This window comes from Amia ocellicauda, chromosome 10, assembly GCF_036373705.1.
Source record: "Amia ocellicauda isolate fAmiCal2 chromosome 10, fAmiCal2.hap1, whole genome shotgun sequence".
In the NCBI taxonomy this organism is placed as follows: domain Eukaryota; kingdom Metazoa; phylum Chordata; class Actinopteri; order Amiiformes; family Amiidae; genus Amia; species Amia ocellicauda.
This window is the reverse complement of record NC_089859.1, coordinates 43,807,265-43,830,710: the sequence shown is the minus strand read 5'-3', so window position 1 is coordinate 43,830,710 and position 23,446 is coordinate 43,807,265. Positions and strand designations below refer to the sequence as shown.

The 23,446-nt window shown below is 46.7% G+C and overlaps 18 non-coding genes and 51 pseudogenes across 18 annotated transcripts; all 69 read left to right on the top strand.

Moving 5' to 3' along the window:
• Nucleotides 1-25: 25 nt before the first annotated feature.
• LOC136761302 (uncharacterized) lies at nucleotides 26-143 on the top strand (annotated as a pseudogene).
• A 216-nt stretch (nucleotides 144-359) lies between these two features.
• LOC136762172 (uncharacterized) lies at nucleotides 360-478 on the top strand (annotated as a pseudogene).
• A 220-nt stretch (nucleotides 479-698) lies between these two features.
• LOC136762479 (5S ribosomal RNA) lies at nucleotides 699-817 on the top strand. Its single transcript, XR_010820677.1, has one exon. It is a non-coding gene; the product is annotated as a 5S ribosomal RNA (ribosomal RNA).
• A 215-nt stretch (nucleotides 818-1,032) lies between these two features.
• LOC136762247 (5S ribosomal RNA) lies at nucleotides 1,033-1,151 on the top strand. Its single transcript, XR_010820454.1, has one exon. It is a non-coding gene; the product is annotated as a 5S ribosomal RNA (ribosomal RNA).
• Nucleotides 1,152-1,378: 227 nt separating this feature from the next.
• On the top strand, nucleotides 1,379-1,497 carry LOC136762579 (5S ribosomal RNA). The gene has a single exon (XR_010820774.1). It is a non-coding gene; the product is annotated as a 5S ribosomal RNA (ribosomal RNA).
• A 219-nt stretch (nucleotides 1,498-1,716) lies between these two features.
• LOC136761601 (uncharacterized) lies at nucleotides 1,717-1,835 on the top strand (annotated as a pseudogene).
• A 217-nt stretch (nucleotides 1,836-2,052) lies between these two features.
• On the top strand, nucleotides 2,053-2,170 carry LOC136761822 (uncharacterized; annotated as a pseudogene).
• Nucleotides 2,171-2,378: 208 nt separating this feature from the next.
• On the top strand, nucleotides 2,379-2,497 carry LOC136760724 (uncharacterized; annotated as a pseudogene).
• A 210-nt stretch (nucleotides 2,498-2,707) lies between these two features.
• Nucleotides 2,708-2,826, top strand: LOC136761844 (uncharacterized; annotated as a pseudogene).
• A 216-nt stretch (nucleotides 2,827-3,042) lies between these two features.
• Nucleotides 3,043-3,161, top strand: LOC136761226 (uncharacterized; annotated as a pseudogene).
• Nucleotides 3,162-3,371: 210 nt separating this feature from the next.
• LOC136761014 (5S ribosomal RNA) lies at nucleotides 3,372-3,490 on the top strand. Its single transcript, XR_010820311.1, has one exon. It is a non-coding gene; the product is annotated as a 5S ribosomal RNA (ribosomal RNA).
• A 215-nt stretch (nucleotides 3,491-3,705) lies between these two features.
• LOC136762075 (uncharacterized) lies at nucleotides 3,706-3,824 on the top strand (annotated as a pseudogene).
• A 216-nt stretch (nucleotides 3,825-4,040) lies between these two features.
• LOC136761426 (5S ribosomal RNA) lies at nucleotides 4,041-4,159 on the top strand. The gene has a single exon (XR_010820354.1). It is a non-coding gene; the product is annotated as a 5S ribosomal RNA (ribosomal RNA).
• A 209-nt stretch (nucleotides 4,160-4,368) lies between these two features.
• LOC136761976 (uncharacterized) lies at nucleotides 4,369-4,487 on the top strand (annotated as a pseudogene).
• Nucleotides 4,488-4,710: 223 nt separating this feature from the next.
• LOC136760755 (uncharacterized) lies at nucleotides 4,711-4,829 on the top strand (annotated as a pseudogene).
• A 210-nt stretch (nucleotides 4,830-5,039) lies between these two features.
• Nucleotides 5,040-5,157, top strand: LOC136762564 (5S ribosomal RNA). Its single transcript, XR_010820760.1, has one exon. It is a non-coding gene; the product is annotated as a 5S ribosomal RNA (ribosomal RNA).
• Nucleotides 5,158-5,377: 220 nt separating this feature from the next.
• Nucleotides 5,378-5,495, top strand: LOC136760613 (5S ribosomal RNA). Its single transcript, XR_010820233.1, has one exon. It is a non-coding gene; the product is annotated as a 5S ribosomal RNA (ribosomal RNA).
• A 216-nt stretch (nucleotides 5,496-5,711) lies between these two features.
• LOC136762238 (uncharacterized) lies at nucleotides 5,712-5,830 on the top strand (annotated as a pseudogene).
• Nucleotides 5,831-6,054: 224 nt separating this feature from the next.
• Nucleotides 6,055-6,173, top strand: LOC136762245 (5S ribosomal RNA). Its single transcript, XR_010820452.1, has one exon. It is a non-coding gene; the product is annotated as a 5S ribosomal RNA (ribosomal RNA).
• Nucleotides 6,174-6,393: 220 nt separating this feature from the next.
• Nucleotides 6,394-6,512, top strand: LOC136761741 (uncharacterized; annotated as a pseudogene).
• A 215-nt stretch (nucleotides 6,513-6,727) lies between these two features.
• Nucleotides 6,728-6,846, top strand: LOC136760756 (uncharacterized; annotated as a pseudogene).
• A 225-nt stretch (nucleotides 6,847-7,071) lies between these two features.
• LOC136762577 (5S ribosomal RNA) lies at nucleotides 7,072-7,190 on the top strand. Its single transcript, XR_010820772.1, has one exon. It is a non-coding gene; the product is annotated as a 5S ribosomal RNA (ribosomal RNA).
• A 209-nt stretch (nucleotides 7,191-7,399) lies between these two features.
• On the top strand, nucleotides 7,400-7,518 carry LOC136760610 (5S ribosomal RNA). Its single transcript, XR_010820230.1, has one exon. It is a non-coding gene; the product is annotated as a 5S ribosomal RNA (ribosomal RNA).
• A 211-nt stretch (nucleotides 7,519-7,729) lies between these two features.
• On the top strand, nucleotides 7,730-7,848 carry LOC136762015 (uncharacterized; annotated as a pseudogene).
• A 210-nt stretch (nucleotides 7,849-8,058) lies between these two features.
• On the top strand, nucleotides 8,059-8,177 carry LOC136760731 (uncharacterized; annotated as a pseudogene).
• A 216-nt stretch (nucleotides 8,178-8,393) lies between these two features.
• LOC136761937 (uncharacterized) lies at nucleotides 8,394-8,512 on the top strand (annotated as a pseudogene).
• A 209-nt stretch (nucleotides 8,513-8,721) lies between these two features.
• LOC136761050 (uncharacterized) lies at nucleotides 8,722-8,840 on the top strand (annotated as a pseudogene).
• A 215-nt stretch (nucleotides 8,841-9,055) lies between these two features.
• LOC136762061 (uncharacterized) lies at nucleotides 9,056-9,174 on the top strand (annotated as a pseudogene).
• A 225-nt stretch (nucleotides 9,175-9,399) lies between these two features.
• Nucleotides 9,400-9,518, top strand: LOC136760775 (uncharacterized; annotated as a pseudogene).
• A 209-nt stretch (nucleotides 9,519-9,727) lies between these two features.
• LOC136760609 (5S ribosomal RNA) lies at nucleotides 9,728-9,846 on the top strand. The gene has a single exon (XR_010820229.1). It is a non-coding gene; the product is annotated as a 5S ribosomal RNA (ribosomal RNA).
• Nucleotides 9,847-10,057: 211 nt separating this feature from the next.
• LOC136762014 (uncharacterized) lies at nucleotides 10,058-10,176 on the top strand (annotated as a pseudogene).
• A 210-nt stretch (nucleotides 10,177-10,386) lies between these two features.
• LOC136762637 (5S ribosomal RNA) lies at nucleotides 10,387-10,505 on the top strand. Its single transcript, XR_010820831.1, has one exon. It is a non-coding gene; the product is annotated as a 5S ribosomal RNA (ribosomal RNA).
• Nucleotides 10,506-10,723: 218 nt separating this feature from the next.
• Nucleotides 10,724-10,842, top strand: LOC136762137 (uncharacterized; annotated as a pseudogene).
• Nucleotides 10,843-11,051: 209 nt separating this feature from the next.
• LOC136761049 (uncharacterized) lies at nucleotides 11,052-11,170 on the top strand (annotated as a pseudogene).
• Nucleotides 11,171-11,385: 215 nt separating this feature from the next.
• LOC136762201 (uncharacterized) lies at nucleotides 11,386-11,504 on the top strand (annotated as a pseudogene).
• A 221-nt stretch (nucleotides 11,505-11,725) lies between these two features.
• Nucleotides 11,726-11,844, top strand: LOC136760736 (uncharacterized; annotated as a pseudogene).
• Nucleotides 11,845-12,069: 225 nt separating this feature from the next.
• Nucleotides 12,070-12,188, top strand: LOC136760876 (uncharacterized; annotated as a pseudogene).
• A 225-nt stretch (nucleotides 12,189-12,413) lies between these two features.
• Nucleotides 12,414-12,532, top strand: LOC136761869 (uncharacterized; annotated as a pseudogene).
• A 220-nt stretch (nucleotides 12,533-12,752) lies between these two features.
• On the top strand, nucleotides 12,753-12,870 carry LOC136762384 (5S ribosomal RNA). The gene has a single exon (XR_010820584.1). It is a non-coding gene; the product is annotated as a 5S ribosomal RNA (ribosomal RNA).
• A 210-nt stretch (nucleotides 12,871-13,080) lies between these two features.
• LOC136761923 (uncharacterized) lies at nucleotides 13,081-13,199 on the top strand (annotated as a pseudogene).
• Nucleotides 13,200-13,423: 224 nt separating this feature from the next.
• LOC136760834 (uncharacterized) lies at nucleotides 13,424-13,542 on the top strand (annotated as a pseudogene).
• Nucleotides 13,543-13,752: 210 nt separating this feature from the next.
• LOC136760662 (uncharacterized) lies at nucleotides 13,753-13,870 on the top strand (annotated as a pseudogene).
• A 216-nt stretch (nucleotides 13,871-14,086) lies between these two features.
• LOC136760631 (5S ribosomal RNA) lies at nucleotides 14,087-14,205 on the top strand. Its single transcript, XR_010820250.1, has one exon. It is a non-coding gene; the product is annotated as a 5S ribosomal RNA (ribosomal RNA).
• A 210-nt stretch (nucleotides 14,206-14,415) lies between these two features.
• On the top strand, nucleotides 14,416-14,533 carry LOC136760661 (uncharacterized; annotated as a pseudogene).
• Nucleotides 14,534-14,743: 210 nt separating this feature from the next.
• LOC136760965 (uncharacterized) lies at nucleotides 14,744-14,861 on the top strand (annotated as a pseudogene).
• A 556-nt stretch (nucleotides 14,862-15,417) lies between these two features.
• LOC136760632 (5S ribosomal RNA) lies at nucleotides 15,418-15,536 on the top strand. The gene has a single exon (XR_010820251.1). It is a non-coding gene; the product is annotated as a 5S ribosomal RNA (ribosomal RNA).
• A 219-nt stretch (nucleotides 15,537-15,755) lies between these two features.
• Nucleotides 15,756-15,874, top strand: LOC136761965 (uncharacterized; annotated as a pseudogene).
• Nucleotides 15,875-16,091: 217 nt separating this feature from the next.
• On the top strand, nucleotides 16,092-16,210 carry LOC136760634 (5S ribosomal RNA). Its single transcript, XR_010820253.1, has one exon. It is a non-coding gene; the product is annotated as a 5S ribosomal RNA (ribosomal RNA).
• A 216-nt stretch (nucleotides 16,211-16,426) lies between these two features.
• On the top strand, nucleotides 16,427-16,545 carry LOC136760886 (uncharacterized; annotated as a pseudogene).
• A 219-nt stretch (nucleotides 16,546-16,764) lies between these two features.
• On the top strand, nucleotides 16,765-16,883 carry LOC136762047 (uncharacterized; annotated as a pseudogene).
• Nucleotides 16,884-17,101: 218 nt separating this feature from the next.
• LOC136761626 (uncharacterized) lies at nucleotides 17,102-17,220 on the top strand (annotated as a pseudogene).
• A 222-nt stretch (nucleotides 17,221-17,442) lies between these two features.
• Nucleotides 17,443-17,561, top strand: LOC136760704 (uncharacterized; annotated as a pseudogene).
• A 210-nt stretch (nucleotides 17,562-17,771) lies between these two features.
• Nucleotides 17,772-17,890, top strand: LOC136760921 (uncharacterized; annotated as a pseudogene).
• A 220-nt stretch (nucleotides 17,891-18,110) lies between these two features.
• LOC136762183 (uncharacterized) lies at nucleotides 18,111-18,229 on the top strand (annotated as a pseudogene).
• A 226-nt stretch (nucleotides 18,230-18,455) lies between these two features.
• On the top strand, nucleotides 18,456-18,574 carry LOC136761442 (uncharacterized; annotated as a pseudogene).
• A 210-nt stretch (nucleotides 18,575-18,784) lies between these two features.
• Nucleotides 18,785-18,903, top strand: LOC136760723 (uncharacterized; annotated as a pseudogene).
• A 217-nt stretch (nucleotides 18,904-19,120) lies between these two features.
• LOC136761625 (uncharacterized) lies at nucleotides 19,121-19,239 on the top strand (annotated as a pseudogene).
• A 222-nt stretch (nucleotides 19,240-19,461) lies between these two features.
• Nucleotides 19,462-19,580, top strand: LOC136760897 (uncharacterized; annotated as a pseudogene).
• A 210-nt stretch (nucleotides 19,581-19,790) lies between these two features.
• On the top strand, nucleotides 19,791-19,909 carry LOC136761492 (uncharacterized; annotated as a pseudogene).
• A 220-nt stretch (nucleotides 19,910-20,129) lies between these two features.
• LOC136762182 (uncharacterized) lies at nucleotides 20,130-20,248 on the top strand (annotated as a pseudogene).
• A 226-nt stretch (nucleotides 20,249-20,474) lies between these two features.
• Nucleotides 20,475-20,593, top strand: LOC136761441 (uncharacterized; annotated as a pseudogene).
• A 210-nt stretch (nucleotides 20,594-20,803) lies between these two features.
• On the top strand, nucleotides 20,804-20,922 carry LOC136760722 (uncharacterized; annotated as a pseudogene).
• A 218-nt stretch (nucleotides 20,923-21,140) lies between these two features.
• On the top strand, nucleotides 21,141-21,259 carry LOC136761908 (uncharacterized; annotated as a pseudogene).
• A 222-nt stretch (nucleotides 21,260-21,481) lies between these two features.
• On the top strand, nucleotides 21,482-21,600 carry LOC136760703 (uncharacterized; annotated as a pseudogene).
• A 210-nt stretch (nucleotides 21,601-21,810) lies between these two features.
• On the top strand, nucleotides 21,811-21,929 carry LOC136760721 (uncharacterized; annotated as a pseudogene).
• Nucleotides 21,930-22,148: 219 nt separating this feature from the next.
• On the top strand, nucleotides 22,149-22,267 carry LOC136761477 (uncharacterized; annotated as a pseudogene).
• A 215-nt stretch (nucleotides 22,268-22,482) lies between these two features.
• Nucleotides 22,483-22,601, top strand: LOC136762468 (5S ribosomal RNA). The gene has a single exon (XR_010820666.1). It is a non-coding gene; the product is annotated as a 5S ribosomal RNA (ribosomal RNA).
• A 210-nt stretch (nucleotides 22,602-22,811) lies between these two features.
• Nucleotides 22,812-22,930, top strand: LOC136762465 (5S ribosomal RNA). Its single transcript, XR_010820664.1, has one exon. It is a non-coding gene; the product is annotated as a 5S ribosomal RNA (ribosomal RNA).
• Nucleotides 22,931-23,140: 210 nt separating this feature from the next.
• Nucleotides 23,141-23,259, top strand: LOC136760720 (uncharacterized; annotated as a pseudogene).
• The last annotated feature ends 187 nt before the right edge of the window (nucleotides 23,260-23,446 follow it).

The following is a 23,446-nucleotide window of genomic DNA, read 5'->3' as shown; positions in this document are numbered from 1 at the left end:
AGACATCATGCAGCCAGGCCTCTTGGCTTGCGGCCACACCGTCCTGAACGCGCCCGATCTCGTCAGATCTCGGAAGCTAATGGGGCAGGGCCTGGTCAGTACTTGGATGGGTGAGCTCCTGAAAATACCAGGTGCTGCAAGCTTTTTACGTCTCCTGGGTAACTTCATCATAGCTCTTAATACTCTCTTTCAGTCTGTAGGAGATATTATTGAAGAATTGAAAACGTACCCGGCTACTTTCAAAACCCTTTGCTGCACTGATATTTTTCCCTCCATTTTTCTTTATTCTTTTTTTTTTTGCTGGAAGTTCCGTCAATACCCGCCAGCCTTAAAGAGACATCATGCAGCCGGGCCTCTCGGCTTTCGGCCACACCGTCCTGAACGCGCATGATATCGTCAGATCTCGGAAGCTAAACGGGGCAGGACCTGGTCAGTACTTGAATGTGAGACCTCCTGGAAATACCAGGTGCTGCAAGCTTTTACGTCTCCTGGGTAACTTTATCGTAGCTCTTAATACTCTCTTTCAGTCTGCAGGAGATATAATTGAAGAATTGTACACGTACCCGGCTACTTTCAACACCCTTTCCTGCACTGATATTTTTCCCTCCATTTTTCTATTTTTTTTTTTTTTTTTTTTTGCTGGAAGTTCCGTCAATACCCTCCAACCTTTAAGAGACATCATGCAGCCTGGCCTTTCGGCTTGTGGCCACACCGTCCTGAATGCGCCCGATCTCGTCAGATCTCGGAAGCTAAACAGGGCAGGACCTGGTCAGTACTTGGATGGTAGACCTCCTGGAAATACCTGGTGCTGCAAGCTTTTATGTCTCCTGGGTAACTTTATCGTAGCTCTTAATACTCTCTATCTGTCTGGAGGAGATATAATTGAAGTATTGTACACGTACCCAGCTACTGTCAACACTATTTGCTGCACTGATATTTTTCCATCCATTTTTCTTTTTTTTTTTTTTTTTTGCTGGCAGTTCCGTCAATACCCGCCAGCCTTTAAGAGACATCATGCAGCCAGGCCTTTCGGCTTGTGGCCACACCGTCCTGAATGCGCCCGATCTCGTCAGATCTCGGAAGCTAAACGGGGCAGGGCCTGGTCAGTACTTGGATGGGAGACCTCCTAGAAATACCAGGTGCTGCAAGCTTTTTACGTCTCCTGGGTAACTTCATCGTAGCTCTTAATACTCTCGTTCTGACTCCAGGAGATATAATTGAAGAATTGTACACGTACCCGGCTACTTTCAACACCTTTTCCTGCACTGATATTTTTCCATCCATTTTTCTTTTTTTTTTTTTGTTTTTTTGTTTTTTTGCTGGAAGTTCCGTCAATACCCGCCAACCTTTAAGAGACATCATGCAGCCAGGCCTTTTGACTTGTGGCCACACCGTCCTGAATGCGCCCGATCTCGTCAGATCTCGGAAGCTAAACGGGGCAGGGCCTGGTCAGTACTTGGATGGGAGACCTCCTAGAAATACCAGGTGCTGCAAGCTTTTTACGTCTCCTGGGTAACTTCATCGTAGCTCTTAATACTCTCTTTCTGTCTCCAGGAGATATAATTGAAGAATTGTACACGTACCCGGCTACTTTCAACACCTTTTCCTGCACTGATATTTTTCCCTACATTTTTCTTTTTTTTTTTTTTTTTTTTTGCTGGAAATTCCGTCAATACCCGCTAGCCTTTAAGAGACATCATGCAGCCAGACATCTCGGCTTGCGGCCACACCGTCCTGAACGCGCCCGATCTTGTCAGATCTCGGAAGCTAAACGGGGCAGGACCTGGTCAGTACTTAAATGTGAGACCTCCTGGAAATACCAGGTGCTGCCAGCTTTTTATGTCTCCTGGGGAACTTCACCGTAGCTCTTAATACTCTCTTTCTGTCTGGAGAAGATATAATTGAAGAATTGTACACGTACCCGGCTACTTTCAACAGCCTTTGCTGCACTGATATTTTTCCTTCAATTTTTCTTTTTTTTTTTTTTTTCTTTGCTGGAAGTTCCGTCAATACCCACCAGCCTAAAGAGACATCATGCAGCCGGCCCTCTTGGCTTTCGGCCACACCGTCCTGAACGCGCACGATCTCGTCAGATCTCTGAAGCTAAACGGGCAGGGCCTGGTCAGTACTTGGATGGGTGACCTCCTGGAAATACCTGGTGCTGCAAGCTTTTTACGTCTCCTGGGTAACTTCATCGTAGCTCTTAATACTCTCTTTCTGTCTGCAGGAGATATAATTGAAGAATTGTACACGTACCCGGCTACTTTCAACACCCTTTCTGCACTGGTATTTCTCCCTCCATTTCTCTTTTTTTTTTTTCTGGATGTTCCGTCAAAACCCGCCAACCATTAAGAGACATCATGCAGCCCGGCCTCTTGGCTTGCAGCCACACCGTCCTGAACGCCCCCGATCTCATCAGATCTTGGAATTTAAACGGGGCAGGGCCTGGTCAGTACTTGGATGGGTGACCTCCTGGAAATGCCAGGTGCTGCAAGCTTTTTACGTCTCCTGGGTAACTTCATCGTAGCTCTTAATACTCTCTTTCTGTCTGCAGGAGATATAATTGAAGAATTGTACACGTACCCGGCTACTTTCAACACCCTTTGCTGCACTGGTATTTCTCCCTCCATTTCTCTTTTTTTTTTTTGCTGGAAGTTCCGTCAATACCCGCCAGCCATTAAGAGACATCATGCAGCCAGGCCTCTCGGCTTGAGGCCACACCGTCCTGAACGCGCCCGATCTCGTCAGATCTCGGAATTTAAACGGGGCAGGGCCTGGTCAGTACTTTTATGGGTGACCTTCTGGAAATACGAGGTGCTGCAAACTTTTTACATCTCCTGGGTAACTTCATCGTAGCTCTTAATTCTCTCTTTCTGTCTGGAGGAGATATAATTGAAGAATTGTACACGTACCCGGCTACTTTCAACAGCCTTTGCTGCACTGATATTTTTCCCTCCTTTTTTTTTTTTTTTTTTTTTTTTTGCTGGAAGTTCCGTCAATACCCGCCAGCCTTTAAGAGACATCATGCAGCCAGGCCTCTTGGCTTGCGGCCACATTGTCCTGAACGCGCCTGATCTCGTTAGATCTCGGAAGCTAAACGGGGCAGGGCCTGATCAGTAATTGGATGGGAGACCTCCAGGAAATACCTGGTGCTGCAAGCTTTTTACGTCTCCTGGGAAACTTCATCGTAGCTCTTAATACTCTCTATCTGTCTGGAGGTGTTATAATTGAGGAATTGTACACGTACCCGGCTACTTTCATCAGCCTTTGCTGCACTGGTATTTTTCCCTCTATTTTTTTTTTTTTTTTTTGCTGGCAGTTCCGTCAATACCCGCCAGCCTTTAAGAGACATCATGCAGCCAGGCGTCTTGGCTTGCGGCCACACCATCCTGAACGCGCCCGATCTCGTCAGATCTCGGAAGCTAAACGGGGCAGGGCCTGGTCAGTACTTGGATGGGAGACCTCCTGGAAATACCAGGTGCTGCAAGCTTTTTACGTCTGCTGGGTAAGTTTATCGTAGCTCTTAATACTCTCTTTCTGTCTGGAGGAGATATAATTGAAGTAATGTACACGTACCCGGCTACTTTCAACACCCATTGCTGCACTGATATTTTTCCCTCCATTTTCCTTTTTTTTTTTTTTTTTGCTGGAAGTTCCGTCAATACCTGCCAACCATTAAGACACATCATGCAGCCAGGCCTCTCGGCTTGCGGCCACACCGCCCTTAACACCCCCAATCTCGTCAGACCTCGGAAGCTGAACGGGGCAGGGCCTGTTCAGTACTTGCATGGGAGACCTGCTGGAAATAAAAGGTGCTGCAAGCATCTTACGTCTCCTGAGTAACTTCACCGTAGCTCTTAATACTCTCTTTCTGTCTGGAAGAGATATAATTGAAGTATTGTACACGTACCCAGCTACTGTCAACACCATTTGCTGCACTGATATTTTTCCATTCATTTTTCTTTTTTTTTTTTTTTTTTGCTGGAACTTCCGTCAATACCCGCCAACCTTTAAGAGACATCATGCAGCCAGGCCTCTCGGCTTGCGGCCACACCGTCCTGAATGCGCCCGATCTCGTCAGATCTCGGAAGCTAAACGGGGCAGGGCCTGGTCAGTACTTGGATGGGAGACCTCCTTGAAATACCAGGTGCTGCAAGCTTTTTACGTCTCCTGGGTAACTTCATCGTAGCTCTTAATACTCTCTTTCTGTCTCCAGGAGATATAATTGAAGAATTGTACACGTACCCGGCTACTTTCAACACCCTTTGCTGCACTGGTATATTTCCCTCTATTTTTTTTTTTTTTTCTGCTGGCAGTTCCGTCAATACCCGCCAGCCTTTAAGAGACATCATGCAGCCAGGCATCTCGGCTTGCGGCCACACCATCCTGAACGCGCCCGATCTCATCAGATCTCGGAAGCTAAACGCGGCAGGACCTGGTCAGTACATGAAAGTGAGACCTCCTGGAAATACCTAGTGCTGCAAGCTTTTACGTCTCCTGGGTAACATTATCGTAGCTCTTAATACTCTCTCTCTGTCTGGAGGAAATATAATTGAAGTATTGTACACGTATCCAGCTACTGTCAACACCCTTTGCTGCACTGATATTTTTCCATCCATTTTTCTTTTTTCTTTTTTCTTTTTTTTTTTTGCTGGAAGTTCCGTCAATACCCGCCAACCTTTAAGAGACATCATGCAGCCAGGCCTTTCGGCTTGTGGCCACACCGTCCTGAATGCGCCCGATCTCGTCAGATCTCGGAAGCTAAACGGGGCAGGGCCTTGTCAGTACTTGGATGGGAGACCTCCTAGAAATACCAGGTGCTGCAAGCTTTTTACGTCTCCTGGGTAACTTCATCATAGCTCTTAATACTCTCTTTCTGTCTCCAGGAGATATAATTGAAGAATTGTACACGTACCCGGCTACTTTCAACACCCTTTGCTGCACTGGTATATTTCCCTCTATTTTTCTTTTTTTTTTTTGCTGGCAGTTCCGTCAATACCCGCCAGCCTTTAAGAGACGTCATGCAGCCAGGCATCTCGGCTTGCGGCCACACCATCCTGAACGCGCCCGATCTCGTCAGATCTCGGAAGCTAACGGGGCAGGGCCTGGTCAGTACTTGGATGGGAGACCTCCTGGAAATACCTGGTGCTGCAAGCTTTTTACGTCTCCTGGGAAACTTCATCGTAGCTCTTAATACTCTCTATCTGTCTGGAGGAGATATAATTGATGTATTGTACACGTACCTGGCTATTTTCAACAGCCTTTGCTGCACTGATATTTTTCCCTCCATTTTCCATTTTTATTTTTTTATTTTTTTGCTGGAAGTTCCGTCAATACCCGCCAGCCTTTAAGAGACATCATGCAGCCAGGCCTCTTGGCTTGCGGCCACACCGTCCTGAACGCGCCCGATCTCGTCAGATCTCGGAAGCTAACGGGGCAGGGCCTGTTCAGTACTTGGATGGGTGACCTCCTGGAAATACCAGGTGCTGCAAGCTTTTTACGTCTCCTGGGTAACTTCATCATAGCTCTTAATACTCTCTTTCAGTCTGTAGGAGATATTATTGAAGAATTGTACACGTACCCGGCTACTTTCAAAACCCTTTGCTGCACTGATATTTTTCCCTCCATTTTTCTTTTTTCTTTTTTTTTTTGCTGGAAGTTCCGTCAATACCCGCCAGCCTTAAAGAGACATCATGCAGCCGGGCCTCTCGGCTTTCGGCCACACCGTCCTGAACGCGCATGATATCGTCAGATCTCGGAAGCTAAACGGGGCAGGACCTGGTCAGTACTTGAATGTGAGACCTCCTAGAAATACCAGGTGCTGCAAGCTTTTACGTCTCCTGGGTAACTTCATCGTAGCTCTTAATACTCTCTCTCTGTCTGGAGGTGATATAATTGAAGTATTGTACACGTATCCAGCTACTGTCAACACCCTTTGCTGCACTGATATTTTTCCATCCATTTTTCTTTTTTCTATTTTTCTTTTTTTTTTTTGCTGGAAGTTCCGTCAATACCCGCTAACCTTTAAGAGACATCATGCAGCCAGGCCTTTCGGCTTGTGGCCACACCGTCCTGAATGCGCCCGATCTCGTCAGATCTCGGAAGCTAAACGGGGCAGGGCCTGGTCAGTACTTGGATGGGAGACCTCCTAGAAATACCAGGTGCTGCAAGCTTTTTACGTCTCCTGGGTAACTTCATCGTAGCTCTTAATACTCTCTTTCTGTCTCCAGGAGATATAATTGAAGAATTGTACACGTACCCGGCTACTTTCAACACCCTTTCCTGCACTGATATTTTTCCCTCCATTTTTCTATTTTTTTTTTTTTTTTTTTTGCTGGAAATTCCGTCAATACCCGCCAGCCTTTAAGAGACATCATGCAGCCATGCATGTCGGCTTGCAGCCACACCATCCTGAACGCGCCCGATCTCGTCAGATCTCGGAAGCTAAACGGGGCAGGACCTGGTCAGTACATGAATTTGAGACCTCCTGGAAATACCTGGTGCTGCAAGCTTTTACGTCTTCTGGGTAACTTTATCGTAGCTCTTAATACTCTCTATCTGTCTGGAGGAGATATAATTGAAGTATTGTACACGTACCCAGCTACTGTCAACACCATTTGCTGCACTGATATTTTTCCATCCATTTTTCTTTTTTTTTTTTTTTTTTGCTGGAACTTCCGTCAATACCCGCCAACCTTTAAGAGACATCATGCAGCCAGGCCTCTTGGCTTGCGGCCACACCGTCCTGAATGCGCCCGATCTCGTCAGATCTCGGAAGCTAAACGGGGGAGGACCTGGTCAGTACTTGGATGGGAGACCTCCTAGAAATACCAGGTGCTGTAAGCTTTTTACGTCTCCTGGGTAACTTCATCGTAGCTCTTAATACTCTCTCTCTGTCTGGAGGAGATATAATTGAAGTATTGTACACGTATCCAGCTACTGTCAACACCCTTTGCTGCACTGATATTTTTCCATCCATTTTTCTTTATTCTTTTTTTCTTTTTTTTTTTTGCTGGAAGTTCCGTCAATACCCGCCAACCTTTAAGAGACATCATGCAGCCAGGCCTTTCGGCTTGTGGCCACACCGTCCTGAATGCGCCCGATCTCCTCAGATCTCGGAAGCTAAACGGGGCAGGGCCTGGTCAGTACTTGGATGGGAGACCTCCTTGAAATACCAGGTGCTGCAAGCTTTTTACGTCTCCTGGGTAACTTCATCGTTGCTCTTAATACTCTCTTTCTGTCTCCAGGAGATATAATTGAAGAATTGTACACGTACCCGGCTACTTTCAACACCCTTTGCTGCACTGGTATATTTCCCTCTATTTTTTTTTTTTTTTCTGCTGGCAGTTCCGTCAATACCCGCCAGCCTTTAAGAGACATCATGCAGCCAGGCATCTCGGCTTGCGGCCACACCATCCTGAACGCGCCCGATCTCGTCAGATCTCGGAAGCTAAACGGGGCAGGGCCTGGTCAGTACTTGGATGGGAGACCTCCTAGAAATACCAGTTGCTGCAAGCTTTTTACGTCTCCAGGGTAACTTCATCGTAGCTCTTAATACTCTCTTTCTGTCTCCAGGAGATATAATTGAAGAATTGTACACGTACCCGGCTACTTTCAACACCCTTTGCTGCACTGGTATATTTCCCTCTATTTTTCTTTTTTTTTTTTTGCTGGCAGTTCCGTCAATACCCGCCAGCCTTTAAGAGACATCATGCAGCCAGGCATCTTGGCTTGCGGCCACACCATCCTGAACGCGGCCGATCTCGTCAGATCTCGGAAGCTAAACGGGGCAGGACCTGGTCAGTACATGAAAGTGAGACCTCCTGGAAATACCAGGTGCTGCCAGCTTTTTACGTCTCCTGGGGAACTTCATCGTAGCTCTTAATACTCTCTTTCTGTCTGGAGAAGATATAATTGAAGAATTGTACATGTACCCGGCTACTTTCAACACCCTTTGCTGCTCTGGTATTTTTCCCTCTATTTTTCTTTTTTTTTTTCGCTGGCATTTCCGTCAATACCCGCCAGCCTTTAAGAGACATCATGCAGCCAGGCATCTCGGCTTGCGGCCACACCATCCTGAACGCGCCCGATCTCTTCAGATCTCGGAAGCTAAACGGGGCAGGGCCTGGTCAGTACTTGGATGGGAGACCTCCTAGAATTACCAGGTGCTGCAAGCTTTTTACGTCTCCTGGGTAACTTCATCGTAGCTCTTAATACTCTCTTTCTGTCTCCAGGAGATATAATTGAAGAATTGTACACGTACCCGGCTACTTTCAACACCCTTTCCTGCACTGATATTTTTCCCTCCATTTTTCTTTTTATTTTATTTTTTTGCTGGAAGTTCCGTCAATATCCGCCAGCCTTTAAGAGACATCATGCAGCCAGGCCTCTTGGCTTGTAGTCACACTGTCCTGAACGCGCCCGATCATATCAGATTTCGGAAGCTAAATGGGGCATGGCCTGGTCAGTACTTGGATGTGTGACCTCCTGGAAATACCAGGTGCTGCAAGCTTTTTACGTCTCCTGGGTAACTTCATCGTAGCTCTTAATACTCTCTTTCTGTCTCCAGGAGATATAATTGAAGAATTGTACACGTACCCGGCTACTTTCAACACCCTTTGCTGCACTGGTATATTTCCCTCTATTTTTCTTTTTTTTTTTGCTGGCAGTTCCGTCAATACCCGCCAGCCTTTAAGAGACATCATGCAGCCAGGCATCTCGGCTTGCGGCCACACCGTCCTGAACGCGCCCGATCTCGTCAGATCTCGGAAGATAAACGGGGCAGGACCTGGTCAGTACTTGAATGTGAGACCTCCTGGAAATACCTGGTGCTGCAAGCTTTTACGTCTCCTGGGTAACTTTATCGTAGCTCGTAATACTCTCTATCTGTCTGGAGGAGATATAATTGAAGAATTGTACACGTACCCGGCTACCTTCAACACGCTTTGCTGCACTGATATTTGTCCCTCCATTTTTCTTTTTTCTTTTGTTTTTTGCTGGAAGTTCCATCAATACCCTCCAGCCTTTAAGAGACATCATGCAGCCAGGCCTCTTGGCTTGAGGCCACACCGTCCTGAAGACGCAAGATCTCGTCAGATCTCGGAAGCTAAACGGGGGAGGACCTGGTCAGTACTTGGATGGGAGACCTCCTAGAAATACCAGGTGCTGTAAGCTTTTTACGTCTCCTGGGTAACTTCATCGTAGCTCTTAATACTCTCTCTCTGTCTGGAGGAGATATAATTGAAGTATTGTACACGTATCCAGCTACTGTCAACACCCTTTGCTGCACTGATATTTTTCCATCCATTTTTCTTTATTCTTTTTTTCTTTTTTTTTTTTGCTGGAAGTTCCGTCAATACCCGCCAACCTTTAAGAGACATCATGCAGCCAGGCCTTTCGGATTGTGGCCACACCGTCCTGAATGCGCCCGATCTCCTCAGATCTCGGAAGCTAAACGGGGCAGGGCCTGGTCAGTACTTGGATGGGAGACCTCCTTGAAATACCAGGTGCTGCAAGCTTTTTACGTCTCCTGGGTAACTTCATCGTAGCTCTTAATACTCTCTTTCTGTCTCCAGGAGATATAATTGAAGAATTGTACACGTACCCGGCTACTTTCAACACCCTTTGCTGCACTGGTATATTTCCCTCTATTTTTTTTTTTTTTTCTGCTGGCAGTTCCGTCAATACCCGCCAGCCTTTAAGAGACATCATGCAGCCAGGCATCTTGGCTTGCGGCCACACCATCCTGAACGCGCCCGATCTCGTCAGATCTCGGAAGCTAAACGGGGCAGGGCCTGGTCAGTACTTGGATGGGAGACCTCCTAGAAATACCAGTTGCTGCAAGCTTTTTACGTCTCCAGGGTAACTTCATCGTAGCTCTTAATACTCTCTTTCTGTCTCCAGGAGATATAATTGAAGAATTGTACACGTACCCGGCTACTTTCAACACCCTTTGCTGCACTGGTATATTTCCCTCTATTTTTCTTTTTTTTTTTTTGCTGGCAGTTCCGTCAATACCCGCCAGCCTTTAAGAGACATCATGCAGCCAGGCATCTCGGCTTGCGGCCACACCATCCTGAACGCGGCCGATCTCGTCAGATCTCGGAAGCTAAACGGGGCAGGACCTGGTCAGTACATGAAAGTGAGACCTCCTGGAAATACCAGGTGCTGCCAGCTTTTTACGTCTCCTGGGGAACTTCATCGTAGCTCTTAATACTCTCTTTCTGTCTGGAGAAGATATAATTGAAGAATTGTACATGTACCCGGCTACTTTCAACACCCTTTGCTGCTCTGGTATTTTTCCCTCTATTTTTCTTTTTTTTTTTCGCTGGCATTTCCGTCAATACCCGCCAGCCTTTAAGAGACATCATGCAGCCAGGCATCTCGGCTTGCGGCCACACCATCCTGAACGCGCCCGATCTCGTCAGATCTCGGAAGCTAAACGGGGCAGGGCCTGGTCAGTACTTGGATGGGAGACCTCCTAGAATTACCAGGTGCTGCAAGCTTTTTACGTCTCCTGGGTAACTTCATCGTAGCTCTTAATACTCTCTTTCTGTCTCCAGGAGATATAATTGAAGAATTGTACACGTACCCGGCTACTTTCAACACCCTTTCCTGCACTGATATTTTTCCCTCCATTTTTCTTTTTATTTTTTTTTTTTTTGCTGGAAGTTCCGTCAATATCCGCCAGCCTTTAAGAGACATCATGCAGCCAGGCCTCTTGGCTTCTAGTCACACTGTCCTGAACGCGCCCGATCATATCAGATTTCGGAAGCTAAATGGGGCATGGCCTGGTCAGTACTTGGATGTGTGACCTCCTGGAAATACCAGGTGCTGCAAGCTTTTTACGTCTCCTGGGTAACTTCATCGTAGCTCTTAATACTCTCTTTCTGTCTCCAGGAGATATAATTGAAGAATTGTACACGTACCCGGCTACTTTCAACACCCTTTGCTGCACTGGTATATTTCCCTCTATTTTTCTTTTTTTTTTTGCTGGCAGTTCCGTCAATACCCGCCAGCCTTTAAGAGACATCATGCAGCCAGGCATCTCGGCTTGCGGCCACACCGTCCTGAACGCGCCCGATCTCGTCAGATCTCGGAAGATAAACGGGGCAGGACCTGGTCAGTACTTGAATGTGAGACCTCCTGGAAATACCTGGTGCTGCAAGCTTTTACGTCTCCTGGGTAACTTTATCGTAGCTCGTAATACTCTCTATCTGTCTGGAGGAGATATAATTGAAGAATTGTACACGTACCCGGCTACCTTCAACACGCTTTGCTGCACTGATATTTGTCCCTCCATTTTTCTTTTTTCTTTTGTTTTTTGCTGGAAGTTCCATCAATACCCTCCAGCCTTTAAGAGACATCATGCAGCCAGGCCTCTTGGCTTGAGGCCACACCGTCCTGAAGACGCAAGATCTCGTCAGATCTCGGAAGAAAAACTGGGCAGGGCCTGGTCAGTAATTGGATGGGTGACCTCCTGGAAATACCAGGTGCTGAATGCTTTTTACATCTCCTGGGTAACTTCATCGTAGCTCTTAATACTCTCATTCAGTCTGGAGGAGATATAATTGAAGAATTGTACATGTACCCGGCTACTTTCAACACCCTGTCCTGCACTGATATTTTTCCCTCCATTTTTCTATTTATTTATTTTTTATTTTTTGCTGGAAGTTCCGTCAATACCCGCCAGCCTTTAAGAGACATCATGCAGCCCGGCCTCTTGGCTTGCGGCCACACCGTCCTGAACACGTCCGATCTCATCAGATCTCGGAAGCTAAACGGGGCAGGGCCTCGTCAGTACTTGGATGGGAGACCTCCTGGAAATACCTGGTGCTGCAAGCCTTTTACGTCTCCTGGGAAACTTCATCGTAGCTCTTAATACTCTCTATCTGTCTGGAGGAGATATAATTGAAGTATTGTACACGTACCCAGCTACTGTCAACACCCTTTGCTGCACTGATATTTTTCCATCCATTTTTCTTTTTTCTTTTTTTATTTTTTATTTTTGCTGGAAGTTCCGTCAATACCCGCCAACCTTTAAGAGACATCATGCAGCCAGGCCTCTCGGCTTGAGGCCACACCGTCCTGAATGCGCCTGATCTCGTCAGATCTCGGAAGCTAAACGGGGCAGGGCCTGGTCAGTACTTGGATGGGAGACCTCCTAGAAATACCAGGTGCTGCAAGCTTTTTACGTCTCCTGGGTAACTTCATCGTAGCTCTTAATACTCTCTCTCTGTCTGGAGGAGATATAATTGAAGTATTGTACACGTATCCAGCTACTGTCAACACCCTTTGCTGCACTGATATTTTTCCATCCATTTTTCTTTTTTCTTTTTTTATATTTCTTTTTTGCTGGAAGTTCCGTCAATACCCGCCAACCTTTAAGAGACATCATGCAGCCAGGCATCTCGGCTTGCGGCCACACCATCCTGAAGACGCAAGATCTCGTCAGATCTCGGAAGAAAAACTGGGCAGGGCCTGGTCAGTAATTGGATGGGTGACCTCCTGGAAATACCAGGTGCTGAAAGCTTTTTACGTCTCCTGGGTAACTTCAGCGTAGCTCTTAATACTCTCATTCAGTCTGGATGAGATATAATTGAAGTATTGTACACGTACCCGGCTACTTTCAACAGCCTTTGCTGCACTGATATTTTTCCCTCCATTTTCCATTTTTTTTTTTTTTTTTTTTTGCTGGAAGTTCCGTCAATACCCGCCAGCCTTTAAGAGACATCATGCAGCCAGGCCTCTTGGCTTGCGGCCACACCGTCCTGAACGCGCCCGATCTCATCAGATCTCGGAAGCTAACGGGGCAGGGCCTGGTCAGTACTTGGATGGGTGACCTCCTGGAAATACCAGGTGCTGCAAGCTTTTTACGTCTCCTGGGTAACTTCATCGTAGCTCTTAATACTCTCTTTCTGTCTCCAGGAGATATAATTGAAGAATTGTACACGTACCCGGCTACTTTCAACACCCTTTGCTGCACTGGTATATTTCCCTCTATTTTTCATTTTTTTTTTTGCTGGCAGTTCCGTCAATACCCGCCAGCCTTTAAGAGACATCATGCAGCCAGGAATCTCGGCTTGCGGCCACACCATCCTGAACGCGCCCGATCTCGTCAGATCTCGGAAGCTAAACGGGGCAGGACCTGGTCAGTACCTGAAAGTGAGACCTCCTGGAAATACCTAGTTCTGCAAGCTTTTACGTCTCCTGGGTAACTTTATCGTAGCTCTTAATACTCTCTCTCTGTCTGGAGGAGATATAATTGAAGTATTGCACACGTATCCAGCTACTGTCAACACCCTTTGCTGCACTGGTATATTTCCCTCTATTTTTCTTTTTTCTATTTTTTTTTTTTTTTTTTGCTGGAAGTTCCGTCAATACCCGCCAACCTTTAAGAGACATCATGCAGCCAGGCCTTTCGGCTTGTGGCCACACCGTCCTGAATGCGCCCGATCTCGTCAGATCTCGGAAGCTAAACAAGGCAGGGCCTGGTCAGTACTTGGATGGGAGACCTCCTAGAAATACCAGGTGCTGCAAGGTATTTACGTCTCCTGGGTAACTTCATCGTAGCTCTTAATACTCTCTTTCTGTCTCCAGGAGATATAATTGAAGAATTGTACACGTACCCGGCTACTTTCAACACCCTTTGCTGCACTGGTATATTTCCCTCTATTTTTCTTTTTTTTTTTTGCTGGCAGTTCCGTCAATACCCGCCAGCCTTTAAGAGACGTCATGCAGCCAGGCATCTCGGCTTGCGGCCACACCATCCTGAACGCGCCCGATCTCGTCAGATCTCGGAAGCTAACGGGGCAGGGCCTGGTCAGTACTTGGATGGGAGACCTCCTAGAAATACCAGGTGCTGCAAGCTTTTTACGTCTCCTGGGTAACTTCATCATAGCTCTTAATACTCTCTTTCAGTCTGTAGGAGATATTATTGAAGAATTGTACACGTACCCGGCTACTTTCAAAACCCTTTGCTGCACTGATATTTTTCCCTCCATTTTTCTTTTTTCTTTTTTTTTTTGCTGGAAGTTCCGTCAATACCCGCCAACCTTTAAGAGACATCATGCAGCCAGGCCTTTCGGCTTGTGGCCACACCGTCCTGAATGCGCCCGATCTCGTCAGATCTCGGAAGCTAAACGGGGCAGGGCCTGGTCAGTACTTGGATGGGAGACCTCCTAGAAATACCAGGTGATGCAAGCTTTTTACGTCTCCTGGGTAACTTCATCGTAGCTCTTAATACTCTCTTTCTGTCTCCAGGAGATATAATTGAAGAATTGTACATGTACCCGGCTACTTTCAACACCCTTTGCTGCACTGGTATATTTCCCTCTATTTTTCTTTTTTTTTTTTGCTGGCAGTTCCGTCAATACCCGCCAGCCTTTAAGAGACGTCATGCAGCCAGGCATCTTGGCTTGCGGCCACACCATCCTGAACGCGCCCGATCTCGTCAGATCTCGGAAGCTAACGGGGCAGGGCCTGGTCAGTACTTGGATGGGAGACCTCCTAGAAATACCAGGTGCTGCAAGCTTTTTACGTCTCCTGGGTAACTTCATCGTAGCTCTTAATACTCTCTTTCTGTCTCCAGGAGATATAATTGAAGAATTGTACATGTACCCGGCTACTTTCAACACCCTTTGCTGCACTGGTACATTTCCCTCTATTTTTCTTTTTTTTTTTTGCTGGCAGTTCCGTCAATACCCGCCAGCCTTTAAGAGACGTCATGCAGCCAGGCATCTCGGCTTGCGGCCACATCATCCTGAACGCGCCCGATCTCGTCAGATCTCGGAAGCTAACGGGGCAGGGCCTGGTCAGTACTTGGATGGGAGACCTCCTAGAAATACCAGGTGCTGCAAGCTTTTTACGTATCCTGGGTAACTTCATCATAGCTCTTAATACTCTCTTTCAGTCTGTAGGAGATATTATTGAAGAATTGTACACGTACCCGGCTACTTTCAAAACCCTTTGCTGCACTGATATTTTTCCCTCCATTTTTCTTTTTTCTTTTTTCTTCTGCTGGAAGTTCCGTCAATACCCGCCAGCCTTAAAGAGACATCATGCAGCTGGGCCTCTCGGCTTTCGGCCACACCGTCCTGAATGCGCATGATATCGTCAGATTTCGGAAGCTAAACGGGGCAGGACCTGGTCAGGACTTGAATGTGAGACCTCCTGGAAATACCAGGTGCTGCAAGCTTTTTACATCTCCTGGGTAACTTCAGCGTAGCTCTTAATACTCTCATTCAGTCTGGAGGAGATATAATTGAAGAATTGTACATGTACCCGGCTACTTTCAACACCCTGTCCTGCACTGATATTTTTCCCTCCATTTTTCTATTTATTTATTTTTTATTTTTTGCTGGAAGTTCTGTCAATACCCGCCAGCCTTTAAGAGACATCATGCAGCCAGGCCTCTTGGCTTGCGGCCACACCGTCCTGAACACGCCCGATCTCGTCAGATCTCGGAAGCTAAACGGGGCAGGGCCTCGTCAGTACTTGGATGGGAGACCTCCTGGAAATACCTGGTGCTGCAAGCATTTTACGTCTCCTGGGAAACTTCATCGTAGCTCTTAATACTCTCTATCTGTCTGGAGGAGATATAATTGAAGTATTGTACACGTACCCGGCTACTTTCAACAGCCTTTGCTGCACTGATATTTTTCCCTCCATTTTCCATTTTTTTTTTTTTTTTTTTTGCTGGAAGTTCCGTCAATACCCGCCAGCCTTTAAGAGACATCATGCAGCCAGGCCTCTTGGCTTGCGGCCACACCGTCCTGAACGCGCCCGATCTCGTCAGATCTTGGAAGCTAAACGGGGCAGGACCTGGTCGGTACATGAATGTGAGACCTCCTGGAAATACCTGGTGCTGTAAGCTTTTACGTCTCCTGGGTAACTTTATCGTAGCTCTTAATACTCTCTATCTGTCTGGAGGAGATATAATTGAAGTATTGTACACGTACCCAGCTACTGTCAACACCCTTTGCTGCACTGATATTTTTCCATCCATTTTTCTATTTTTTTTTTTTTTTTTTGCTGGAAGTTCCGTCAATACCCGCCAACCTTTAAGAGACATCATGCAGCCAGGCCTCTCGGCTTGCGGCCACACCGTCCTGAATGCGCCCGATCTCGTCAGATCTCGGAAGCTAAACGGGGCAGGGCCTGGTCAGTACTTGGATGGGAGACCTCCAGGAAATACCAGGTGCTGCAAGCTTTTTACGTCTCCTGGGTAACTTCATCGTAGCTCTTAATACTCTCTTTCTGTCTCCAGGAGATATAATTGAAGTATTGTACGCGTACTAGGCTACTTTCAACACCCTTTGCTGCACTGATATTTTTCCCTCCATTTTTCTTTTTATTTTATTTTTTTGCTGGAAGTTCCGTCAATATCCGCCAGCCTTTAAGAGACATCATGCAGCCAGGCCTCTTGGCTTGTGGCCACACCGTCCTGAACGCGCCCGATCTCGTAAGATCTCGAAAGCTAAACGGGGCAGGGCCTGGTCAGTACTTGGATGGGAGACCTCCTGGAAATACCTGGTGCTGCAAGATTTTACGTCTCCTGGGTAACTTTATCGTAGCTCTTAATTCTCTCTTTCTGTCTGGAGGAGATATAATTGAAGAATTGTACACGTACCCGGCTACTTTCAACACCCTTTGCTGCACTGATATTTTTCCCTCCATTTTTCTATTTTTTTTTTTTTTTTTTTGGCTGGAAATTCCGTCAATACCCGCCATCCTTTAAGAGACATCATGCAGCCAGGCATCTCGGCTTGCGGCCACACCATACTGAACGCGCCCGATCTCGTCAGATCTCAGAAGCTAAACGGGGCAGGACCTGGTTAGTACATGAATGTGAGACCGCCTGGAAATACCTAGTGCTGCAAGCTTTTACGTCTCCTGGGTAACTTTATCGTAGCTCTTAATACTCTCTATCTGTCTGGAGGAGATATAATTGAAGAATTGTACATGTACCCGGCTACTTTCAACACCCTTTGCTGCACTGATATTTTTCCCTCCCTTTTTCTATTTTTTTTTTTTTTTTTTTTGCTGGAAGTTCCGTCAATACCCACCAGCCTAAAGAGACATCATGCAGGCGGGCCTCTTGGCTTTCGGCCACACCGTCCTGAACGCGCCCGATATCGTCAGATCTCGGAAGGTAAAAGGGGCAGGGCCTGGTCAGTACTTGGATGGGTGACCTCCTGGAAATACCTGGTGCTGCAAGCTTTTTTGTCTCCTGGGTAACTTCATCGTAGCTCTTAGTACTCTCTTTCTGTCTGGAGGAGATATAATTTAAGTATTGTACACGTACACGGCTACTTTCAACAGCCTTTGCTGCACTGATATTTTTCCATCCATTTTTCTTTTTTTTTTTTTTTTTTTTTTTTTGCTGGAAGTTCCGTCAATACCCGCCAACCTTTAAGAGACATCATGCAGCCAGGCCTCTCGGCTTGTGGCCACACCGTCCTGAATGCGCCCGATCTCGTAAGATCTCGGAAGCTAAACGGGGCAGGGCCTGGTCAGTACTTGGATGGCTGACCTCCTAGAAATACCAGGTGCTGCAAGCTTTTTACGTCTCCTGGGTAACTTCATCGTAGCTCTTAATACTCTCTTTCTGTCTGCAGGAGATATAATTGAAGAATTGTACACGTACCCGGCTACTTTCAACACCCTTTGCTGCACTGGTATTTCTCCCTCCATTTCTCTTTTTTTTTTTTGCTGGATGTTCCGTCAAAACCCGCCAACCATTAAGAGACATCATGCAGCCCGGCCTCTTGGCTTGCAGCCACACCGTCCTGAACGCGCCCGATCTCGTAAGATCTCGGAAGCTAAACGGGGCAGGACCTGGTCAGTACTTGGATGGGAGTCCTCCTGGAAATACCAGGTGCTGCAAGGTTTTACGTCTTTTGGGTAACTTTATCGTAGCTCTTAATACTCTCTATCTGTCTGGAGGAGATATAATTGAAGAATTGTACATGTACCCGGCTACTTTCAACACCCTTTGCTGCACTGATATTTTTCCCTCCCTTTTTCTATTTTTTTTTTTTTTTTTTATTGCTGGAAGTTCCGTCAATACTTGCCAGCCTTTAAGAGACATCATGCAGCCAGGTCTCTTGGCTTGCGGCCACACCGTCCTGAACGCGCCTGATCTCATCATATCTCGGAAGCTAAACAGGGCAGGACCTGGTCAGTACATGAATGTGAGACCTCCTTGAAATACCTCGTGCTGCAAGCTTTTAAGTCTCCTGGGTAACTTTATCGTAGCTCTTAATGCTCTCTATCAGTCTGGAGGAGATATAATTGAAGTACTGTACACGTACCCAGCTACTGTCAACATCCTTTGCTGCACTGATATTTTTCCATCCATTTTTCTTTTTTTTTTTTTTTTTTTTTTTTTTTTTGCTGGAAGTTCCGTCAATACCCGCCAACCTTTAAGAGACATCATGCAGCCAGGCCTCTCGGCTTGTGGCCACACCGTCCTGAACGCGCCCGATCTCGTAAGATCTCAAAAGCTAAATGGGGCAGGACCTGGTCAGTACTTGGATGGGAGACCTCCTGGAAATACCAGGTGCTGCAAGCTTTTTACGTCTCCTGGGTAACTTCATCGTAGCTCTTAATACTCTCTTTCTGTCTGCAGGAGATATAATTGAAGAATTGTACACGTACCCGGCTACTTTCAACACCCTTTGCTGCACTGGAATTTCTCCCTCCATTTCTCTTTTTTTTTTTTGCTGGATGTTCCGTCAAAACCCGCCAACCATTAAGAGACATCATGCAGCCCGGCCTCTTGGCTTGCAGCCACACCGTCCTGAACGCCCCCGATCTCATCAGATCTTGGAATTTAAACGGGGCAGGGCCTGGTCAGTACTTGGATGGGTGACCTCCTGGAAATGCCAGGTGCTGCAAGCTTTTTACGTCTCCTGGGTAACTTCATCGTAGCTCTTAATACTGTCTTTATATCTCCAGGAGAAATAATTGAAGAATTGTACACGTACCCGGCTACTTTCAACACCCTTTCCTGCACTGATATTTTTCCCTCCATTTTTCTATTTTTTTTTTTTTTTTTTGCTGGAAGTTCCGTCAATACCCACCAGCCTAAAGAGACATCATGCAGGCGGGCCTCTTGGCTTTCGGCCACACCGTCCTGAACGCGCCCGATATCGTCAGATCTCGGAAGGTAAAAGGGGCAGGGCCTGGTCAGTACTTGGATGGGTGACCTCCTGGAAATACCTGGTGCTGCAAGCTTTTTTGTCTCCTGGGTAACTTCATCGTAGCTCTTAGTACTCTCTTTCTGTCTGGAGGAGATATAATTGAAGTATTGTACACGTACACGGCTACTTTCAACAGCCTTTGCTGCACTGATATTTTTCCATCCATTTTTCTTTTTTTTTTTTTTTTTTTTTTTTTGCTGGAAGTTCCGTCAATACCCGCCAACCTTTAAGAGACATCATGCAGCCAGGCCTCTCGGCTTGTGGCCACACCGTCCTGAATGCGCCCGATCTCGTAAGATCTCGGAAGCTAAACGGGGCAGGGCCTGGTCAGTACTTGAATGGCTGACCTCCTAGAAATACCAGGTGCTGCAAGCTTTTTACGTCTCCTGGGTAACTTCATCGTAGCTCTTAATACTCTCTTTCTGTCTGCAGGAGATATAATTGAAGAATTGTACACGTACCCGGCTACTTTCAACACCCTTTGCTGCACTGGTATTTCTCCCTCCATTTCTCTTTTTTTTTTTTGCTGGATGTTCCGTCAAAACCCGCCAACCATTAAGAGACATCATGCAGCCCGGCCTCTTGGCTTGCAGCCACACAGTCCTGAACGCGCCCGATCTCGTAAGATCTCGGAAGCTAAACGGGGCAGGACCTGGTCAGTACTTGGATGGGAGTCCTCCTGGAAATACCAGGTGCTGCAAGGTTTTACGTCTTTTGGGTAACTTTATCGTAGCTCTTAATACTCTCTATCTGTCTGGAGGAGATATAATTGAAGAATTGTACATGTACCCGGCTACTTTCAACACCCTTTGCTGCACTGATATTTTTCCCTCCCTTTTTCTATTTTTTTTTTTTTTTTTTATTGCTGGAAGTTCCGTCAATACTTGCCAGCCTTTAAGAGACATCATGCAGCCAGGTCTCTTGGCTTGCGGCCACACCGTCCTGAACGCGCCTGATCTCATCATATCTCGGAAGCTAAACAGGGCAGGACCTGGTCAGTACATGAATGTGAGACCTCCTTGAAATACCTCGTGCTGCAAGCTTTTAAGTCTCCTGGGTAACTTTATCGTAGCTCTTAATGCTCTCTATCAGTCTGGAGGAGATATAATTGAAGTACTGTACACGTACCCAGCTACTGTCAACATCCTTTGCTGCACTGATATTTTTCCATCCATTTTTCTTTTTTTTTTTTTTTTTTTTTTTTTTTTTGCTGGAAGTTCCGTCAATACCCGCCAACCTTTAAGAGACATCATGCAGCCAGGCCTCTCGGCTTGTGGCCACACCGTCCTGAACGCGCCCGATCTCGTAAGATCTCAAAAGCTAAATGGGGCAGGACCTGGTCAGTACTTGGATGGGAGACCTCCTGGAAATACCAGGTGCTGCAAGCTTTTTACGTCTCCTGGGTAACTTCATCGTAGCTCTTAATACTCTCTTTCTGTCTGCAGGAGATATAATTGAAGAATTGTACACGTACCCGGCTACTTTCAACACCCTTTGCTGCACTGGAATTTCTCCCTCCATTTCTCTTTTTTTTTTTTGCTGGATGTTCCGTCAAAACCCGCCAACCATTAAGAGACATCATGCAGCCCGGCCTCTTGGCTTGCAGCCACACCGTCCTGAACGCCCCCGATCTCATCAGATCTTGGAATTTAAACGGGGCAGGGCCTGGTCAGTACTTGGATGGGTGACCTCCTGGAAATGCCAGGTGCTGCAAGCTTTTTACGTCTCCTGGGTAACTTCATCGTAGCTCTTAATACTCTCTTTATATCTCCAGGAGAAATAATTGAAGAATTGTACACGTACCCGGCTACTTTCAACACCCTTTCCTGCACTGATATTTTTCCCTCCATTTTTCTATTTTTTTTTTTTTTTTTTGCTGGAAATTCCCTCAATACCCGCCAGCCTTCAAGAGACATCATGCAGCCAGGCATCTCGGCTTGCGGCCACACCATCCTGAACTCGCCCGATCTCGTCAGATCTTGGAAGCTAAACGGGGCAGGACCTGGTCGGTACATGAATGTGAGACCTCCTGGAAATACCTGGTGCTGCAAGCTTTTACGTCTCCTGGGTAACTTTATCGTAGCTCTTAATACTCTCTATCTGTCTGGAGGAGATATAATTGAAGTATTGTACACGTACCCAGCTACTGTCAACACCCTTTGCTGCACTGATGTTTTTCCATCCATTTTTCTATTTTTTTTTTTTTTTTTTTTTTTGCTGGAAGTTCCGTCAATACCCGCCAACCTTTAAGAGACATCATGCAGCCAGGCCTCTCGGCTTGTGGCCACACCGTCCTGAATGCGCCCGATCTCGTAAGATCTCGGAAGCTAAACGGGGCAGGGCCTGGTCAGTACTTGGATGGCTGACCTCCTAGAAATACCAGGTGCTGCAAGCTTTTTACGTCTCCTGGGTAACTTCATCGTAGCTCTTAATACTCTCTTTCTGTCTGCAGGAGATATAATTGAAGAATTGTACACGTACCCGGCTACTTTCAACACCCTTTGCTGCACTGGAATTTCTCCCTCCATTTCTCTTTTTTTTTTTTGCTGGATGTTCCGTCAAAACCCGCCAACCATTAAGAGACATCATGCAGCCCGGCCTCTTGGCTTGCAGCCACACCGTCCTGAACGCCCCCGATCTCATCAGATCTTGGAATTTAAACGGGGCAGGGCCTGGTCAGTACTTGGATGGGTGACCTCCTGGAAATGCCAGGTGCTGCAAGCTTTTTACGTCTCCTGGGTAACTTCATCGTAGCTCTTAATACTCTCTTCATATCTCCAGGAGAAATAATTGAAGAATTGTACACGTACCCGGCTACTTTCAACACCCTTTCCTGCACTGATATTTTTCCCTCCATTTTTCTATTTTTTTTTTTTTTTTTTTGCTGGAAATTCCCTCAATACCCGCCAGCCTTTAAGAGACATCATGCAGCCAGGCATCTCGGCTTGCGGCCACACCGTCCTGAATGCGCCCGATCTCGTCAGATCTCGGAAGCTAAACGGGGCAGGACCTGGTCGGTACATGAATGTGAGACCTCCTGGAAATACCTGGTGCTGCAAGCTTTTACGTCTCCTGGGTAACTTTATCGTAGCTCTTAATACTCTCTATCTGTCTGGAGGAGATATAATTGAAGTATTGTACACGTACCCAGCTACTGTCAACACCCTTTGCTGCACTGATATTTTTCCATCCATTTTTCTTTTTTTTTTTTTTTTTTGCTGGAAGTTCCGTCAATACCCGCCAACCTTTAAGAGACATCATGCAGCCAGGCCTCTCGGCTTGCGGCCACACCGTCCTGAATGCGCCCGATCTCGTCAGATCTCGGAAGCTAAACGGGGCAGGGCCTGGTCAGTACTTGGATGGCTGACCTCCTAGAAATACCAGGTGCTGCAAGCTTTTTACGTCTCCTGGGTAACTTCATCGTAGCTCTTAATACTCTCTTTCTGTCTGCAGGAGATATAATTGAAGAATTGTACACGTACCCGGCTACTTTCAACACCCTTTGCTGCACTGGTATTTCTCCCTCCATTTCTCTTTTTTTTTTTTGCTGGAAGTTCCGTCAATACCCGCCAACCTTTAAGAGACATCATGCAGCCAGGCCTCTCGGCTTGCGGCCACACCGTCCTGAATGCGCCCGATCTCGTCAGATCTCGGAAGCTAAACGGGGCAGGGCCTGGTCAGTACTTGGATGGCTGACCTCCTAGAAATACCAGGTGCTGCAAGCTTTTTACGTCTCCTGGGTAACTTCATCGTAGCTCTTAATACTCTCTTTCTGTCTGCAGGAGATATAATTGAAGAATTGTACACGTACCCGGCTACTTTCAACACCCTTTGCTGCACTGGTATTTCTCCCTCCATTTCTCTTTTTTTTTTTTGCTGGATGTTCCGTCAAAACCCGCCAACCATTAAGAGACATCATGCAGCCCGGCCTCTTGGCTTGCAGCCACACCGTCCTGAACGCCCCCGATCTCATCAGATCTTGGAATTTAAACGGGGCAGGGCCTGGTCAGTACTTGGATGGGTGACCTCCTGGAAATGCCAGGTGCTGCAAGCTTTTTACGTCTCCTGGGTAACTTCATCGTAGCTCTTAATACTCTCTTTCTGTCTCCAGGAGATATAATTGAAGAATTGTACACGTACCCAGCTACTGTCAACACCCTTTGCTGCACTGATATTTTTCCATCCATTTTTCTTTTTTTTTTTTTTTTTTTTTGCTGGAAGTTCCGTCAATATCCGCCAGC